Source organism: Pelodiscus sinensis, chromosome 8 (genome assembly GCF_052426305.1).
Source record: "Pelodiscus sinensis isolate ZL-2025 chromosome 8, ASM5242630v1, whole genome shotgun sequence".
Classification (NCBI taxonomy): domain Eukaryota; kingdom Metazoa; phylum Chordata; order Testudines; family Trionychidae; genus Pelodiscus; species Pelodiscus sinensis.
Window position 1 is genome coordinate 30,154,014 of NC_143059.1, and position 18,339 is coordinate 30,172,352.

At 42.2% G+C, this 18,339-nt stretch overlaps 1 long non-coding RNA gene across 1 annotated transcript; it reads left to right on the forward strand.

The window, feature by feature from the left end:
* Nucleotides 1–579: 579 nt before the first annotated feature.
* On the forward strand, nt 580–18,041 carry LOC149523994 (uncharacterized). The gene is made up of 4 exons (XR_016350216.1): nt 580–960; nt 5,126–5,206; nt 13,513–13,633; nt 15,633–18,041. It is a non-coding gene; the product is annotated as an uncharacterized LOC149523994 (long non-coding RNA).
* Nucleotides 18,042–18,339: the final 298 nt, after the last annotated feature.

Genomic DNA, 18,339 nt, shown 5'->3' on the forward strand with positions numbered 1-18,339 from the left:
CACACTTTAAATGGACACTTATTTACTTATTTGAATTTTTATAAGGCTCAAGGAGAGTAAACTAATTTATTGCCTTCAATTTTGTTATTTAAGGACTAAAACCTACACATCCTTACTTAGGCAAAACTCCAGTGTGCTGCTAGAACACTAGCTCTGTCTCCTTTGCCAGGGGCCTAGATAGAGAAGTCTCCTTGTTTTCCCAGGATGTAATTCTCCTCTACCTTGCATCTGGCATAGTAACTTGCAGGAGTGCAAAATGGATCTAAGAGGCTGTCGTTCTGACCTATCAGCCCTTTATAGCCACTTTACACAGTGCAACTGATGAATACTGGAGGTGCAAAACAGTGGAGAATCAGCTTCCCTGTCTGCTAGAGACATAGGGCTGGATGAAAGCCAGCTGGCTAGAGTTCAGTCCCAGTAAGACAGAGGTTATGCTGCTTGGCAGAGGAAAGCCAATTTGAGGAATTGATTAATTTTATGACGGCTCCTTCACCTGGGGGGCACCCGTCCCACCTATGGTCAGAGTGGTTTGCAATTTGAAGGGCTTATTTCAGTGATTGTCAGATGGCTGCAAATGCCTCCTTTCATCATCAGATGGCTAAAAGACTGTGCACTTTACTATCCTATGCAGATCTCACATGCAAACTTTACTCTGGTCGTGTGTGCTGTTTTTTTTCTTTCTCAGCAAGACCAGGGACTGTCCAAACTTTTCATTCTGCAGAACACTTTCTAAGACGGAGATCCTCTAATGGGCTCACCTCCTCTCCCAACTCTCCAATCTCTGCACTGCCTGGATATAAAAATATGTCATGCGTTGGAATACCAGGAAGAACTCTGCAGATCACTGTGAAGATCATTCAGAAATACTGGAATAGGACACTACTGTCTTCTGAGAAGATGCACCAACAAGACTATACTACACTCCTTTTGCACACCCTACATCGCTGCCAATTCCAGAAGGTAATCACGATACAGGTTACTATCTACAAAGCTCTAAATAGTCTAGGCCTAGCTACCTCAGAGATCCTGCCATGCAACATTCCCTTGTCAGGACCTGCTTAAACTACTGTAAATGCTCATGCTTGAGGGATACGCTTTGAAGATCCATGCCTCTATATTGGCTTCTAACGGAAATGCATTGAATCATGATCCTGACCACATTCCGAAATTGCTTTTAAATGAACCTTTTGCTCCCCCTCCCTCCCCCTTGATACTTTGCTAACAGTCTTGGGGTTGAGACCACCTTTACGGTGTTCTAGATCAGTGTTTCTCAACCCTTTTTTATAAAGTACCCCCTATAAAAAATTATATGTACCCCCAATACCTACAGTTTTCAGACACCCAAATTTTTTTTCTACCATTGCAACACATTTCTTTAAACAACTTAATTATAGCCGGATGGACGATGAAATTTTTGGGTGTAAAAAGTACAAAAATAATAAAGCGCTGTAAAACTCAAAACAAAAATTCAGTTTTCTCCAAATTTCAGTTGTGTTGACATACCCCCCCAGACTTCTCTTGAGTACCCCTTACTCGTGCCACTGGTTGAGAAACACTGTTCTAGATCCAGAAGCATGGCTCCACCTGGTGAATGTCACAGTGCAATGCAATGGAGTTCATTACTCCAGGGATGGTGGGGAGAAGCAGGGAAGGGGAGAAGAGGAGGAAAGGGAGCATAAAACTTGCACCATAAATCCCTTTAATTGCAGATGCCAGTTTCTGGTTCTCCACAAGCACAACTGGTATACTTATTCCCCGCTGCTTCGTGATTTTTTTTCAGGAATTTCAGCAGAAATTTGTCAGGCTATGTAAATGGGCCAAGCTCTGACCATTCACACTGGTAATGGCTGTTCCCAAGGTGTTTGACCATTTTCCACCCCCAATCCTTTTGGGCTCCCAGTACGCTTTCCAAACATCTCCACAAGCTCAGGGCCGGCTTGAGCCATTCCTGCGCCCGGGCAGCAGGCACACGACGCATGCGCAGCTCTGCCCCCGGGCGCACAGCGCATGCATGGCCCCGCCTCCCAACACACTGCACCCCTTAGAGCTGCCATCAGGCACCGCGCAGCCCCTAGCCCCGGGCGTGTGACGCCTGATGGCAGCTCTAAGGGGCACCGCTCGGCCCCTGCCCCAGGCACGTGGCGCCTGATATAAGGGGCTCACGGTGCCCCTTACAGATGCCATCAGGTGTCCTCCATAGGTTGGCCCCCCAGGCAGCTGCCCGGCTAGCTCCCCCCCCCCCTTAATCCAGCCCTGCACAAGCTATCACTTTGGGAAACCGTGAGGACATGTGTGATGATAGGTACTGGAGTGCAGTGGAGCAGCCATGGACTAGGGTGGGCATGCAGAAGTGCTTCAGAGAAACAGGATGGCTAGTATGGATAGACCACACCTTTGCTACTTAAAATGGAGTGATGACATTGCTTCACTGACCAGGTGTTCAATTCTGTGTCCTCATTGTCAGCCCCCTTTTTGTCTTTGCCTCGGACCCCTCCCCTTGTCATTTCGATTGGTGGTATAATCGCTGCTATAAGGGGGAATGGTGTTTTGTGCAGTATCCATGCCTGTTTGGTGTCAGGCAATGCACCCTTTGCCTTTAGCATCGCTCTCTACTGAGGCTCCCTTTACCGAGGAAGAGTGGTACCTAGCGACTGTTGGCAAGGAAGGACACGAGAGTTCGTCTTCACTGGCTAACTAAGTTATTTCTATCCCCCGGCATCATGTTTACCAGACCTCAGCTATATCGGAATAATCCGGACAAAGTGAGCCATAATAAGACACAATTTCCTATTATTATCTATTCCAAATTCATGCAGTTTGAAACCCATTCCAATAAGCCAGACCAGAAATGTATCAGTGGCAACTTGCCTGATTGCTGAAACAAAGGCATCAAAAGCACAATGCGTTATCTAAGGGGACAAGCTCATGTTAAAAATCTGATATTAAAATATTATTTTTCTCGTATTGGTAAAAACCCCTTTGATTATTAACATGCAAAGAAGTCCTTGTTTTTTTAAAAATTTACGTTGCACTAAATATGCTGTTTTTTCTGTGTTTCAGATGAGCAAAATACAAACAACCTATTCAGTTTCACCTTTGTTTCTAGTCAGTTTCACTTCCAGGTTCTCATATAGAAAGCCAAAACAGCGATATCTGAGTTGCAAATGCTAAGGAAAATATTTTCTTCTTTAGAAAAAACCCCTTTAATTGGGATTTTTTTTTTTAAGTAATTGACACATTTCCGTTGATCTTAGGTTTTTTATTTGTACAAAAACTAAATTTTGGGGGAAATGTGACTAGCTCATTGCTCTCTTACCAGCAAACTTCAAAAATCAAATAAAATGGGGGGGGGAAGGGTGGAGAAAAAACTCCAGCTCTGAAATCTTATCAAACGTTGAAAACATTTTCATTCCACAGCTTAATAGCCAATTTTTATTGTCTGAATTTTCTACTGGTTTTTTTTATACAATGTTTTTCATTTGCAGAATCATAACATTAAAATATGTCTAATCATAGACCACAACACAGCTTCCACCAAGCAGCAGCATGTGCTGGACTGGCCTGGGAGCATCCCAGGGAAAGAAATGTGGCTCAGGGATTCTTTCTCTGCTTCACTTTGGCTTAAGGAAGGCAGCAATTTACTGTTAGCCCACGCCAGCAGCAAATTATTACCATCCTGCACCAACTCAGTCTTGGTGGTTAAAGCATTGGGCATGGCTAAGGCATTGGGCATGGCCAATGCAAATTTTCTCTCCAACTTTGCCTCATTTCCTGCACCTGTTCTATGGGGAACAGCAGACCTACGTTGTTGATCTCTCTCCTGTATCTGGCCTCCAAGACCAGGCATAGTGAGGGAGGAGAGATCTTACTTCCTCTTTTACCCCTGCCTAATTGTGTTTGGACCAGTTTTGATCTGGCCCAATGAGTGTCTGTTTTCAGGATAAAGTATGGACAGCAGGAGTAGGCCTCTGGTGAAAAAGATTAGACTCTCCAGAAGCCAAAGCGAGTCTGTCTTTACAGTGTATCAGCTACAGCCTTCCTGCTAAGATGCAATCTTATATTCAATTCTAAGCCATTGATGGCTTTCAGCATTCTCTAAACAACTACCATAGTATTTCAAATGTTAGGTGCTAATCTGCCCCTAGAAGTGTTTTTCCTTTGCTCAATGCCTATCAACACTTCTGGCAAGAAAGAGACGGATAAGAGGACCTATTATGAACTGGCAAAAACTGGCAGAATCATCAATGGTTTCCAATGACTTTTTTGTGGCTCTGAATTCCCGCCTTTGGAATTTCAGTTAGTAGTGAAAAATAGATTTTGATGGAAATCAAAGGCTTCTACGTAATCCAGCCATATTTGAGGCTGCTGAGCTACACACCAAATTTGCACTCCTTTAAATTGCATCTTCACATTTTCAAAGTTCTGCACAAACATTTTAATGAGTTACTCTCTAAAAAGTTGGATCACAGAGGAGAACCTGGTCCCCTATTTTAAAAGTATTTGCTATTTTCATGCTCTGTCTTTCAGAAATATTCTCTGTCTACGAAGAGTTTATAGACATAGTTCTATTTTCTCTTCCGAGCTCTCCATTTTTAATATTTATATATAAGGAAAGGATTTAGGAAGAACCAATTTCTGACTCCTAATCACTGTGCTTGCCCCAAGGACTCCCACTTAGAGGTAGCATCCAGTTCCCAGGGCAATTTCTGCTTTTTCTGGTTTGATAAGAGGTGTAAGGAACTTGAGTACGGCAAGGATTTAGCTTGGATTAGCAACCGATATCTCTTGGATCCTAACTCCTAAATCTAATCTAAACACAAAAAACCACACGACTCCTAATTTTTTCCAATTGATTTTAGGCATCTAATTGGTGCTGATAAAGTACCTGTGGCAAGTTAGTCGATATCAATTAACATACTTATTAAACACAAGGATTTGTTAACAGTGGTTATCTAATTACCTCACAAGTATGACGGAATGCCTTGCAAATGGTGGCATGTTTTCAGCATTATTTCCAATGCTGTCTATTGAACCATGGTAGGCACTAGGGGTACAGAAGGAAAGCGATGTATTTGTGGAGGGTGATGTGTTTAATCCAAGATGTGTTTCTATTTTATTACATCAGACAGAAGTAAAGACCGTACTGAACTTCACCTCAGTGGCCCCAGCTACGAGTGTAGTGTCGGTGCATTACTCAGGGAGCGAGGTAAGGAAGACTTTGAGAGACAGTTCCTTCCTTGATTTCCTCCTTGCTCTAAGGGAAAGTTAATTTTGGCAGTGCTTTGCAGTGGCCAAGGTCTGCTGGGTGTCTGGTTGTGTGAGGCATGGAGTGAAGCTTCTCCTTATTCCTTACCTTTCCTGGCCATTGGTGGCAGGAGTTCCAGACATGCAACCCCTACTGCCTCCCACTCATGTTCATTTCCAAAGCCTAATAGGGCAGTTTATAGGTATTTGAGGGTAGGTATAAGGGAAAGGGGGGTTATTTCCTTTTATGCCCCTTTGTAGCCATGTAAATATGAGCCAAAATCTAGCCCTAACTGAGCAAGCAGGATTCTCACTATCTGTCTGGTGATGAGCAGTGCTTCCTATGAATTAACTCAAGTGAGCTATTCACAGCACAGAGATCATCATAAAATTCAGGTCATCTAGACAACTATGCTGTCGTAGCAGCTCTCTGCTCACACTGCCTGAGACTTCTAGAGCAATAGAATTTGATTATACATTTTCAGGATGTGTTATTCAGAGTTAATTATACACCAACTGGAAAATGAAGAGTAACTGGAGGGGCTGGGAGACTTGAAATTAAATGTACCAGTTTCTGAGTGCTTTGCATCTCGTCCTTTCTGCCCAGCTCAGCCTGTGGGTTCCGTTCTTATCAGCCAGTAGGCAGAGCGGATGGATGATGCAATGTTCATGCCTAGGAACCAAAACAAACCCAGCATCCTGTATTAATTTAATGCTCATGAAAGGCGGCAGCTCTTTGTGCTGAAACCTTTTATCTTCCAAGCTGGTCAGTCCAGCATGGGTAGCAGGTAGGAAAGATTTCCCTTCTCACTCTGCCAATGTTACCTCAGACCTGACCGTGGGGGGCTATGTCTAATGGGGAGAAGGAAGCTCATTCTAAGTCCCCCATCAGTCCATTGCTTCTCTTTCTCTGCTGAGGCTGTCTGGGACAGTGCTCTTGGATGCTGGGTAGTGGGGTTACTCCACTGCATCCCCTGGAGTGTTACAATCCTTGTTTGGAAGCAGTATTCGGAGGAGCTTTATGGGGGCAGGCATTTGGGAGCAATCGCCCTGTTGTAACATATTTTTTAAGCACAGCTGGATTTTGACTCAGGTTGCATGCTACATCCCCACAGGAGTATTAGGGGGGGCAAACCCCCATGCCTTCCTGCTTAGTCTATCTAAACCTTGCTTTGGACATGCAAGGGTCAGGGCACCCACACTGTGTTTATCCCCCATCCAGCGCTGGTGAATGAGAACAGTGAGAGGAATGAACAGAGCAGAATTGAGTCAGCATGAAGTGGGAAGGGTAGCAATTTGCACTCAGTATAATACTGCAGAAAATTACTATCCCAGGAAGCAAGGTGCTGTGCACATCTAGGGCTCTCATGGGTATGTTTTGAATATTGTGCAATCTAACCCTGGTCAGAGGACTGGACAACAAGTGGTTAAAATGCTAGTGCCAAGAGGTCTAATGATAGCACTGATGAGAAAAACTAGGGGAAAAGTCTGCTATGGAGAAGACTCCAGAGAAGAGGGGGTGAAAGCATTCTGTTCATGGTGTGATGATAACTAAAGTCCCGCCCAATCCCTCGCCACTTAAGTCACTAGAAACATGCTCACCGAAGCCAAAAGGAGTTGGACTGGTCCCCAGAGAGTGAACATGTTATGTCAGAGAGGGCACCTGTAAAGCATTTCCAGGGTCATAATGTGGAAGCTGCCAATACACACATTAGTTGTAAGTGAGAGTTAATCAATAGGGAACATTAATTGCTGAAGATGTGCCAGCAGAAGGTGGTCAGTGTGTCTTTAAAGGAAACACTCATTGTAAGGTGGGTTGCTGTGCACCTGCAGGCATACAGACTATTGAGGTAACGGGGTACCTCTGTGTATTGGGTTTGGTTTTTGCAATTCTCAGAACAAGAAGCACTGTGATAGACAAGGGGGGGAATGAGATGTCCATTGAAAGTCTCCTGCCTGTTCTAGACAGCCATGGGAGCTTAGGTGCTGAACTCAGGGTGTGTGTGTCCATGTATGTGTGTGTGCATGCATGCATGTGCAGCATCCCCGGTCTTGAAATGGTTTCCATTATATACAGGGTTTCCAATTGGTTTAACAGCTCTCAAGTTCTCAGTACCCAAACAATACAAATTATTCCAGTGCCCTTGCATGGGAGCCCAGATATTTAAAGGCAAGGGCCGGTACCTCTGTATGTTATCATGGGATTTATTACTTGGCCCTTTCCCTCCTTCCTTTATTTTGATGACAGGGTTCCTGTCGTCTGGGTGACTGGTATCGTTATTAATACAGTGCTATGAAATGTGTATGATGTTTTATAGACAATGATAAGATGAGGCCCATGTCTCACAGTCACAGGTATAGTGTTAATGTATCAGCTGGATACTGTCTGCTGACTTAGGCAAGAGGGTGCTCAGGATTATCATGTGGCAGGACATCTGGCAATTGGCGAACATAATGGGTGTGTCTAGACTACAGAGTTTTGTCAACAAAAGTGGACTTTTGTCGACAAAACTAAACCTGCGTCTACACTACCGCTGAGTTCTGTTGACATAACGTCGACAGAACTCAGCAGTTTTGTCGACGCTGGTAAACCTCATTTTACGAGGAATAATGCCTTTTGTCGACCGAGTTCTGTCGACAGAAGGCATTATTGCATCTAAACTGTCCTTTGCGTCTACACTGCCATGTCGACAAAGCAGCTTGCTTTGTCGACAGAACTGAATGTAGTCTAGACGCTCTTTGTCGACAGAAGCTTTGTCGACAGTATCTGTCAACAAAACTTCTGTCGACAAAAGCCTGTAGTCTAGCATTTAGAGTACACCCATCCCCCCTCACCTGGGAGGTAGGGTTAGGGCCCTCTTGTTTTAGATATTGAACATCCCACAGTAAAAGACACACAGGGAAGAGCTACACTCACTAGGGCCTTTGGAAACCTACGTTTCTGGCTCTCATGGGCACAGATTAAATACGTTTTGCCACTGTCAGCTCTTGTGTCATTAGTGGTCATAGATTCCTAGATTCCAAAGTCAGAAGAGATCCTTTGTCAGAAATAAAGCCCTGCAGCTGTGCCTGTTCAGTACTACAGACACCGGAGGGATAATCTAGCCTTAGCTCCTGTATCAGACAGACCACAGAACTTCCACAAAATATTTTTAGATCATAAATTGTCAGTGATGGAGAATCCACTGTGCCCCTTGTTAAGTTGTTCCAAAGTGTAATTGCTCTCGCTGTTAAAAAATGTATGACCTTTCCAGTCTAAATTTGTCTAGCTTCAACTTCCAGCTATTGGATCGTGTTATTTCTTTTTCTGCAAGACTGAAGAGTCCATTATTTAATATTTGTTCCCCATGCAGGTATTTATTGACTGCAGTAAAATCACCCATGAACCTTCTCTTTAAGCTAAATAGATTGAGCACCTTCAATGTATCACTGGAAAGCATGTTTTATAACCCTTTAATCATTCTTATGGCTCTTCTCTGAGCTCTCTTCAGTTTATCAGCATGTTTCTTGATTACTGGACAGCAAAAGTGGATATAGTTGCGCTATTGCAAAATACAGATGTAAAAAAACCTCTCCACTTCTATTCAGGATTCCCTGGTTCACGTATGAAAGAATTGTATTAGTCCTTATGGTCATGGCAACATACCGGGGACTCATGATCAGCCAATTATCGACCACAACACCCAAATCTTTTTTTAAAAATTTACCACTACCCAGGATAGAATCCCACATCATATAAACCTGGCTTATGTTCTTTGTTCTTAGGTGTATACATCTACATTTGTCCATATTAAAACACATAGGCTGTGTCTAGACTGCATCCCTTTTCCGTAAAAGGGATGCAAATTAGACATATCGCACTTGCAAATGAAGTGGGGATTTAAATCTCCCTCGCTTCATTAGCATAAAAATGGCTGCCGCTTTTTTCCAGCTCGGAGCTTTGCTGGAAAAAAGCGCCAGTCTAGACGCAGATCTTTCAGAAAATAAAGCCTTTTCCTAAAGATCCCTTATCCCTCTTAAAATAAGAGATAAGGGAATCATCATTGAACAGTTATGTTTCTAGTGATACTTGATCCTACATCATTTAACATTTTCATTATTGATTTGGAAGAAAACATATAATCATCACTGAGAAAGTTTGTAGATGATGCAAAAATTGAGGGAGTGGTAAATAAGGAAGAAAACAGGTCACTGACAAAGATTGATTTGGATCACTTGGTAAGCTGGGTGCAAGTGAACAATATGGCTGTGTCTAGACTGCATCCATTTTTCGTAAAAGAGATGCAAATTAGACATATCGCAATTGCAAATGAAGCAGGGATTTAAATCTCCCCTGCTTCATTAGCATAAAAATGGCTGCCGCTTTTTCCCGGGTCGGAGCTTTGCCAGGAAAACAGCGCCAGTCTAGACGCGGATCTTTCAGAAAATAAAGCCTTTACCGAAAGATCCCTTATCCCTTATTTTAAGAGGGATAAGGGATCTTTCGGAAAAGGCTTTATTTTCCAAAAGACCCGCATCTAGACTGGCGCTTTTTTCCGGCAAAACTCCGTGCCGAAAAAAAGCAGCAGCCATTTTTATGCTAATGAAGCGGGGGAGATTTAAATCCCCGCTTCATTAGCAATTGCGATACGTCTAATTTGCATCCCTTTTCCGAAAAAGGGATGTAATCTAGATGTAGGCATTGAGTGCATTGCAGTAGTCCAATCGGGATGTGATGAGCATGAATCACCATTGCCAAGTCATTCTTATTCAGGAAAGATCACAGCAGGGGGTCAGCCAAAGCTACCCAAAATCACTCCTGGACACCCAAGGAAATCTGGTTGTCAAATGTTAACAAAGGATCCAGGAGAACTCCCAAGCTGCATAACTGTTCTTTCAACGGAAATATGACCCCGTCCAGAACAGATAACATACCATATTCCGGGACAGATGGCTTCCTGATCCACAGGACATCAAGATTCTTATCTGGATTCATCTTCAGCTTTTTCATCCAGTCTGTCACCAGTTCACATTGGTCGCTGCCACACCTGGATCCAATGTCACAGAGAAATAGAGTTGTGTGTCATGTGCATATTCATAGAATCATAGAATACTAGAAATGGGAGAGACCTTGAGAGATCATCAAGTCCATTCCCCTGCCCTCACGGCAGGATATAGCATAGTCTATATGGGTATGTCTACACTTGCACCCTAGTTCAAATTAGGGATGCAAATACAGGCGAACTAACACGTCCTGGCGCGCACTTTCACTTTCGAAACAGCTGGCATTTGGAGTAAGGTGCCGGCGAGATCATGCTAATGAAGCACGGGATATTTAAATCCCCACTTCGTTGACTATTTCAAATGCCTGTATTTGCATCCCTAGTTTGAACTAGTGTGCAAGTGTAGACATACCCTATCATACCTGATAGATGTCTAGCCTGCTCTTAAATATCTCCAGTGATGGAGATTCCACAACCTCCCTAGGCAATTTATTTGTGTTTAATCACCCTGACAGGAAGTTTTTCCTAATGTCCAACCTAAACCTCCCTTGCTGCAGTTTCAGCCCATTGCTTCTTGTCTATCATCAGAGGCCAAGGAGAACAATTTCCCCCCCTCCTCCCTGTGACACCTTTTTAGATACTTGAAAACCACAATCATGTCCCCTGTCAGACTTCTCTTTTCCAAACTAAACAAGCCCAATTCCTTCAGCCCGGCCTCATAACTCATGTTTTCTAGACCTTTAATCATTTTTGTTGCTCTTCTCTGGACCATCTCCAATTTCTCCACCTTTTTCTTGAAATGCAGTGCCCAGAACTGGACTGAATACTTCAACTGAGGCCTAATCAGTGCAAAGTACAGCAGAAGAATGACTTCTCGTGTCTTGCTCACAGCACCCCGTTAATACATCCCAGAATCACGTTTATTTTTTTTGTAACAGTGTCACACTGTTGACTCATATTTAGCTTTTGGTCCACATTTACCCCTAGATCCTTTTCTGCAGTACTCCGTCCTAGACAATCACTTCAGATGTATGTGTGAAATGGGCTGTTCCTTCCTAAGTGGAGTACTTTGCATTTGTCCTTATATACTTCATCCTATTTACCTCAGACCATTGCTCCAGTTTGTCAAGATCATTTTGAATTATGACCCTATCCTCCAAAGCAGGGAGGGGGAGGGATAGCTCAGTGGTTTGAGCATTGGCCTGCTGAACCCAGGGTTGTGAGTTCAATCCTTGCAGAGGACATTTAGGGATTTGGGGCAAAAATTTGTCAGGGATGGTACCTGGTCCTGCTGTGAAGGCAGAGGACTGGACTTGATGACCTTTGGTCCCTTCCAGTTCTAGGAGCTAGGCAATCTCCATTAATTTAAAGCAGTAGCAACCTCTCTCAGCTTGGTATCCTCTGCAAACTTAATAATCATACTCTCTATGTCAATATATCAATCATTGAAGATATTGAACAAAACAGACCCCTACAGAACCCCACTTGTTATGCCCTTCTAGCATGACTGTGAACTGTTAATAACTACTCTCTGAGAATGGTTACTCTGCCAGTTATGCACCCATCTTATAGAAGCCCCATTTTTATTCCCATAGAAGATTTTTATTTTCATGCCCTAGTGAACAAAGGTAAGGTCAATGTCAGCATAGTTGTATTTGCCTAGTTTGTTGATAAGAAGGTCATGCGACACTGCATCACATGCCTTACTAAAGTCTAGGTATACCACATCCACTGATTCTTTCTTATTCACAACACTTGTTATCCTATCAAAGAAAGCTATCAGATTGGTTTGTCATGATTTGTTCCTTACAAATCCATGCTGGCTGTTAGCTATCACCTTATTTTCTTCCAGATGTTTGCAGATGAATTCCTTAATTACCTGCTCCATTGTCTTTGCTGGCACAGAAGTTAAATTGACTGGTCTGTAGTTGTTCTTATTTCCCTTTTTATAGATGGGCCCTATATTTGCCCTTTTCCAGTCTTCTGGAATCTCTCCTCACTCCATGATTTTTCAAAGATGATAGCTAAAGGCTCAGATACCTTCTCTCTCAGCTCCTTGAGTATTCTAAGATGCATTTCATCAGGCCCTGGTGACTTGCAGACATCTAACTTTTCTAGAAATTTTTAACTTGTTCTTTTTTTATTTTAACTTGTAAACCTACCCCACAAGGCCAGAGACATTGCTTTTGTTCTCCTAATGCAGCAGTGCCACCATAAGCTCTCTAGTGTAGTTTGAGGGTGACCGGAGAGAGCTCTCCCATTGGCATAATTACTCCAGCCCCCAGAAGCAGTAGTAGCTACAGGCACTTAGGTAATTGTAATTTATGTTGCTCAGGCCAGTGATTTATTCACACCTCTGACATACATTATGTCGACATAAGCTATAGTGTAGACATAGCCTCAATCATTTTGTTTTTTCTTCATTTGCAGTTCTGTAGCACTTTCAGTCCTCACTCACATTTGTATTCATACTAGTGCCCTAATGGGTGCAATTCCAGTTCAAACAGCACATCTTATCACCTCCAATGAGCATTGGCCGCCCCCAAAGAGCTTATGGCCATTTATGATTGCCTTAATGGCCTACACTTCCGCATGCTAATTCTCAGAGATGGTGGTGTTATTCTTCCATAGAACAGTCTGATTTTAAATGGGCAGAACATGAGTAATTCTTTTTTACCATTAATTCTACCCCATATCTAATATGATTCATGAGCAAATTAACTAGCCTTTTGCATACACTCATTGAAAACATTTAAAATGAAACCATGTGGTGAAGTCTAGAGTGAATAGGAAGGGATAAGCAGTAATGATCTGGTTATTAATTGACCCAAAGCTCTATTCTGATCCTCCCCCATTCCATATTGATGTTTTCTCTATTATCTTTGGATGAGAATTGGGATTATCTTTTTGAAAGCTTTACAAGCATCCAGAGAAACGACTTTCATTTTTATTCCCATAGAAGATTTTTGTTTTCATGCCCTAGTGAACAAAGGTAAGGTCAGTGTCAACATAGTTTCCCCTGTCTCTTTGTACAAAACAAGAAGTGGTCAATATGATCAATAAGTGGTGTTTACCAGTGAGGATCCCAAAGCTTGTTCAGTCCTTACCAAGCATTTGATACAAACTCATTCACAAGAGGATCAGGTGTTTCTGTACTTGAGCCGTATCCCTACAGCATAGTGATGGGCCATGCTATCTGTCAGGGTCTCAGAAGGTGCCTATGTACTGGGGGTACTGAAGAAGAATCCTGCTTAAAAACAACTTTCTCTACTGTTCTTGTTGTCAGGGGCAGGCAGGAGAGAATGAAGTGTCCTAGAGAGCAAGACATCGGGAAATCATCAGGCAAGCAGGTTGAGCTGCTGGATATCCAAGCAAGAAGAAGCAGCAGATAAGGAGTGAAGAATAAGGTGATTTTATTTAGCCCATGAATCTGAAGCTCAGAGTAAGAAGAGCATTGCTTATTTGGAGGCTATGCGTATACCCCCAATGGGAAGGAGTTTTATTTTGGAATGGCAAAACTGTGACTCCCTAGGAATTAAAAAATCATGAGTCAGTCCTCAAAAATCATGAATTTGTAAACAAAAAGTACATTTTGGTTTCTCCTTTTTGTGCCTTCTGGTCTCTGAGCCTTTAGGGTACACTGTGGCATATTTTCAAGCTGTTCTCTGCAAATATGAAAGCTGAGAGTGTCACATAAGCACCTGACTCTAGAAGCTGATGTCTTAAAATACTGTGAGAATAAAATGTTGGCAACTCCAAGTGAAGGAGTGCCAATATTGAGCCTGGAAAAGCCCTCCTTGTGACATATCCTACACAGAGGAGCAATTCTTAAACCAGAGGATTAAGCTCTGCATATTAGTCTCTGCGCAGACTAAAAGTCATGTTTGGATGGGTGTAAACTTAAGTCCCCCATATGTTTCTTATTTCACTTTTAACTGCCCTTAGCCAAACCACTTAACTTCCTTAGAGAAAGTGCAGAGGAGGGTTAAAAAAAATGAAAACCTGACCAATGAGGAAAAGTTAAAAAAAAAAAGATGTGTTTAGGCTTGAGAAAAGAAGATGAAGAGAGATCCTGGTAATAATCTTTAAATATGTTAAGGACTGTTATAAAGAAGATGGAGATCGAGTGTTTTCCAGATCCATTGAAAACAGGATACAAAGTAATGGGCTAAATCTGTAACAATGGAGATTTGGGTTAGATATTAGGAAAAAACTAACTATAATGATTATTAAGCTCTAGAATAGGCATTGAAAGGAAGCCACAGAATCCCCATCATTGGAGGTTAGATATACATACACCCGTCAGGGATGGGCAGGTTTACCTTGCCCTGCCTCAGCGCAGAGGGCTGAATGTGATGGTCTCTAGGGGTCCCTCCCAACCCTACATTTCTAAAATTCTATAGATAAGGGAACACCTCTTCAGTCCTGGGAGGGGTGGGATGCTAAGGAGCATTGCCTATCTGGATATGGTTCTCTCACAGAGTGCCCTTTTCTGTCACTTGAAATCTATTTACACTTGTTTGGGCTGACCTGCTAACCTATGTATGACTCTATTTCACTTAATAGCCACTTAATCGGGTCAGTGCTAATGTGTAAATCGACTATTTTAGGGAAGGTCACGCTTTTTTCTTCTGGTTTTGGAGCTTGGAGGCATGTGGCTAGTGATTTGCAGCATCACGGTGCAGCAGCCTTCAGGAAGACGATGTACTCTAATACCATTTCCAAGGAACGCGGCTTCCCTCAAAGAGAAACTTAAAACTTTTCTAAGAAAAAAAATGCCCTTGATTGATCCCTTTCGTGTAGGAGCCTGTGGTAGCAAGATACATAATGTGCTAGGTGTCATATTAGCCGTGAGTACTGTGTCAGGCTGGTATTGTGTGTAGGAAAAGCAAGCATGACCCATCATCTGTTGCTATCTTCATTTGACACCTCCCTCTGCCTATCAAAAGGCTCCAACTGCTCATCTCTAGCTGCCTATCTGCCCTGTTTCCAGCTCCAGTACTTTGACTATTGGAGAGGTCAAAAGGCATAGGGGACAGCATTTCAAGCTCACTTCATGTCCCTATTGAACAGTCCCAAAACAGACCCCTGCGGAATCCCACTTATTGTGCCCTTCTAGCATGACTGTGAACCATTAATAACTACTCTCTGAGAATGGTTACTCTGCCAGTTATGCACCCACCTTATAGTAGCCCCATCGAAATTGTATTTGCTTAGTTTATTGATAAAAAGGTCATGCGAGACTGTATCAAATGCCTTACTAAAGTTTAGGTATACCACATCCACCGCTTCTCCCTTATCCATAAGGTTTGATATGCTATCAAAAAACTCTATCAGATTGGTTTGATATAATTTATTATTTGCAAATCCCTGCTGGCTGTTACCTATCACTTTTTTATCTTCCAGATGTTTGCAGACGAATTCCTTAATTACCTGCTCCATTATCTTTGCTGGCACAGAAGTTAAACTGATTGGTTTGTAGTTTCCTGGGTTGTTCTAATTTCCCTTTTTATAGATTGGAACTATATTTGTCCTTTTCCAGTCTTCTGGAATCTCTTCTGGAAAAATTGTCAGTGTATATATATATATATAAGTCCTTACACAAAATTGGTGCATGTGTTTTGTAATGATGTTTATTATAGACATTACTGTGACGATCCTCCCCGCTTTATGAAAATTGGCTTAGGAATATAAATATGCATAACTAGGAGATGCCTTGGGCAAAATACTTCATGTACCTTATCAATTTTAATGTTATAATCTGCTGGATCTATATATCCTATTTTGGTGCATGTATTATTCTTGTATGTAAAGATCGAAATATGAAATATGAGACTGTTTATAGTTTTAAATGTGCTAATGAGAGCTATTACTGGTGCTACCTCTCCCCCCATGTCTTAACAACTTGGTGATCAACTTAATGACTTGTAAACAGCCTTGTGATCGGACTAGTAAGACATGTGATGATATCACCTGGTACTGGGATTCCATTTTGACCCAGATATTTTTCCATGGAAGGGGGAATGTAAAACAAAAGATTCCCATCATGGGGAAAAGAATATTTAAGCAAGTGGAATTTATCAGCTCTTTGTCTGTGGCTGATGTGACATACTCCAAAGAAGATTGAGAACCCAGGCCAAGACAAAAGAGGTTGTCTCTGTCCTGAAGATTATTCCTTAGAACAAGAACAGCTCACTAGGGTAAAAATTTACTTGCAATAAGTTTTTTAGTGAATTAGAACTAGCTATGCATTTTCCTTTCATTTTAATTTAATAATTTACTTGGATCTGTCTGATTTCATTTGCAACTATTTAAATACTACTGTTTGTACTTTATAAAAACACTTTTGTTTACCACCAGGCCCAGTATAAGCAATTGTTACCTGCAGGGTAGGGCAACCATTGTGCATATCTCTCTTTCATTGATAAAGATGCAAAACAGTCTCATGAGCTTTCTTTGTGTAAAACTTTTACTCGGGGAAAGACAGATTCATTTGGGGGTTTGATCCATTTTGGGGGAGGGTTTCCTGGGTGCTGTACACTAGAACTGCATCCTCCCAGAGCTGAAATGGTTCAGTGTCTGCATTTCTCCCTAGGGGGTGGTAACCCCAACTCTGTGTTTTGTCTGGGGTTGACCAAAGAATATGGCCCAGCCCCAGCAGGACAGGACAAGACAGGACAGGACAGGAGAGCCCTAGAGAGCAAGGAGGTGGGTGTCAATGGCATAATCAGCACATCAGGGAACTATTCCTAAAGGCCTTTTGTGACTACACCCCATCAAAATCGCGTGATGATCTTTTGGTGAACTAAAATGTAAATATTACTTCCAGGTAACCCTTATGCACCTCTTATGCCTGCTGCCAGCTGCCATTAAGAGGTCCCTGGCCATCTGGTGCAGTGTGGTCCATTCTGAAGGCAAAAATGTTGTTCTTCATTAATTTTATCCCATTGGTAAGTTATCTTGCAGAGGGATGACTTGACTATCTATGTCCAGAGAGGGGCTGAGTCCTTCAGAAGCAAGGAATTCCTCTCAGTCTTAGTTTCAGTTTGGTGGTGCTAGAATTTTTGAAAAAAGCTCCCATGGGAATTTCTTCCAGAACGTCAGTGAGTAAATGGATGAAGGAAAACCTGATTCAACCACTGGATTACAAGTCAGGTTTAGGGCTCCCATCCCAGGTTCTGCTACAGGCTTCTTCTGTGTCCTTGTGCAGTTATTCCACTATGACTCAATTCCCTGTCTGTAAAATGTGGATAATATGTTGTCTTTTACATTGTGGCTACATCTACACTGCAAGATTTTTGTGCAAAAACCCGTTTTGCGCAAAAACCCGTGAAGCATCCACACCTCAAATGTGCTTTTGTGCAAGTAAATCAACAGTTAAATGGCAGAAGGGAGGGCTTTTGCCGGGGTAGGTAAACCTCCTTTTTCTAGGCTTAACTCCTTTTTGCACTATAGCTATTGCGCAAAAAGGCAAGTGTGGATTCTCCAGAGGGAAAAAGCACAGTTGCCCTGATGGCCATTCTGTGAACCCCAACTGTGAATGGCCATCAGAGCATTTTTGTGCAAGAGCTTCCATTCAGTGTGGATGCTCTCTTGTACAAAACCACATCACTTTTGCAATGTGCTTTAAGATGTGGACGTGCTCTTGCTCAAGAAGTTTTTGCACAAAAACTCTCGTGCAAAAGGTTTCTTTGTGCAAGAAGCATGTAGTGTAGATGTAGCCTGTAAGATCTTTGGGCCAGAGACTGACTCTCACTGTGCATTGTCGCGAGAATCACAGGTCTGATGATGCATACCCAAGGGGGGAAAGACAGAACCAGGTGGACCATTTTAGCAAATAAAATATATGTATTTATAACAGTGATGAATTTATAGTATTTATTCTAAGATTTTTAATAGACTGTGTTAATAATGAATTTACAGTATTTATTATATTATTCTATGATTTCTAGTTAAATGTGTCAGAAATATAAGGATGGGAATGGCAAGGGGAATAGTCTCTATTCTAAAGATATCCAGATACACTAATTAATAACAATAATAACTACAAACTCTATGTACTACCCAAAACAACTACAACACTAAGCTTATACAACAAAGAAAATCAAATCAT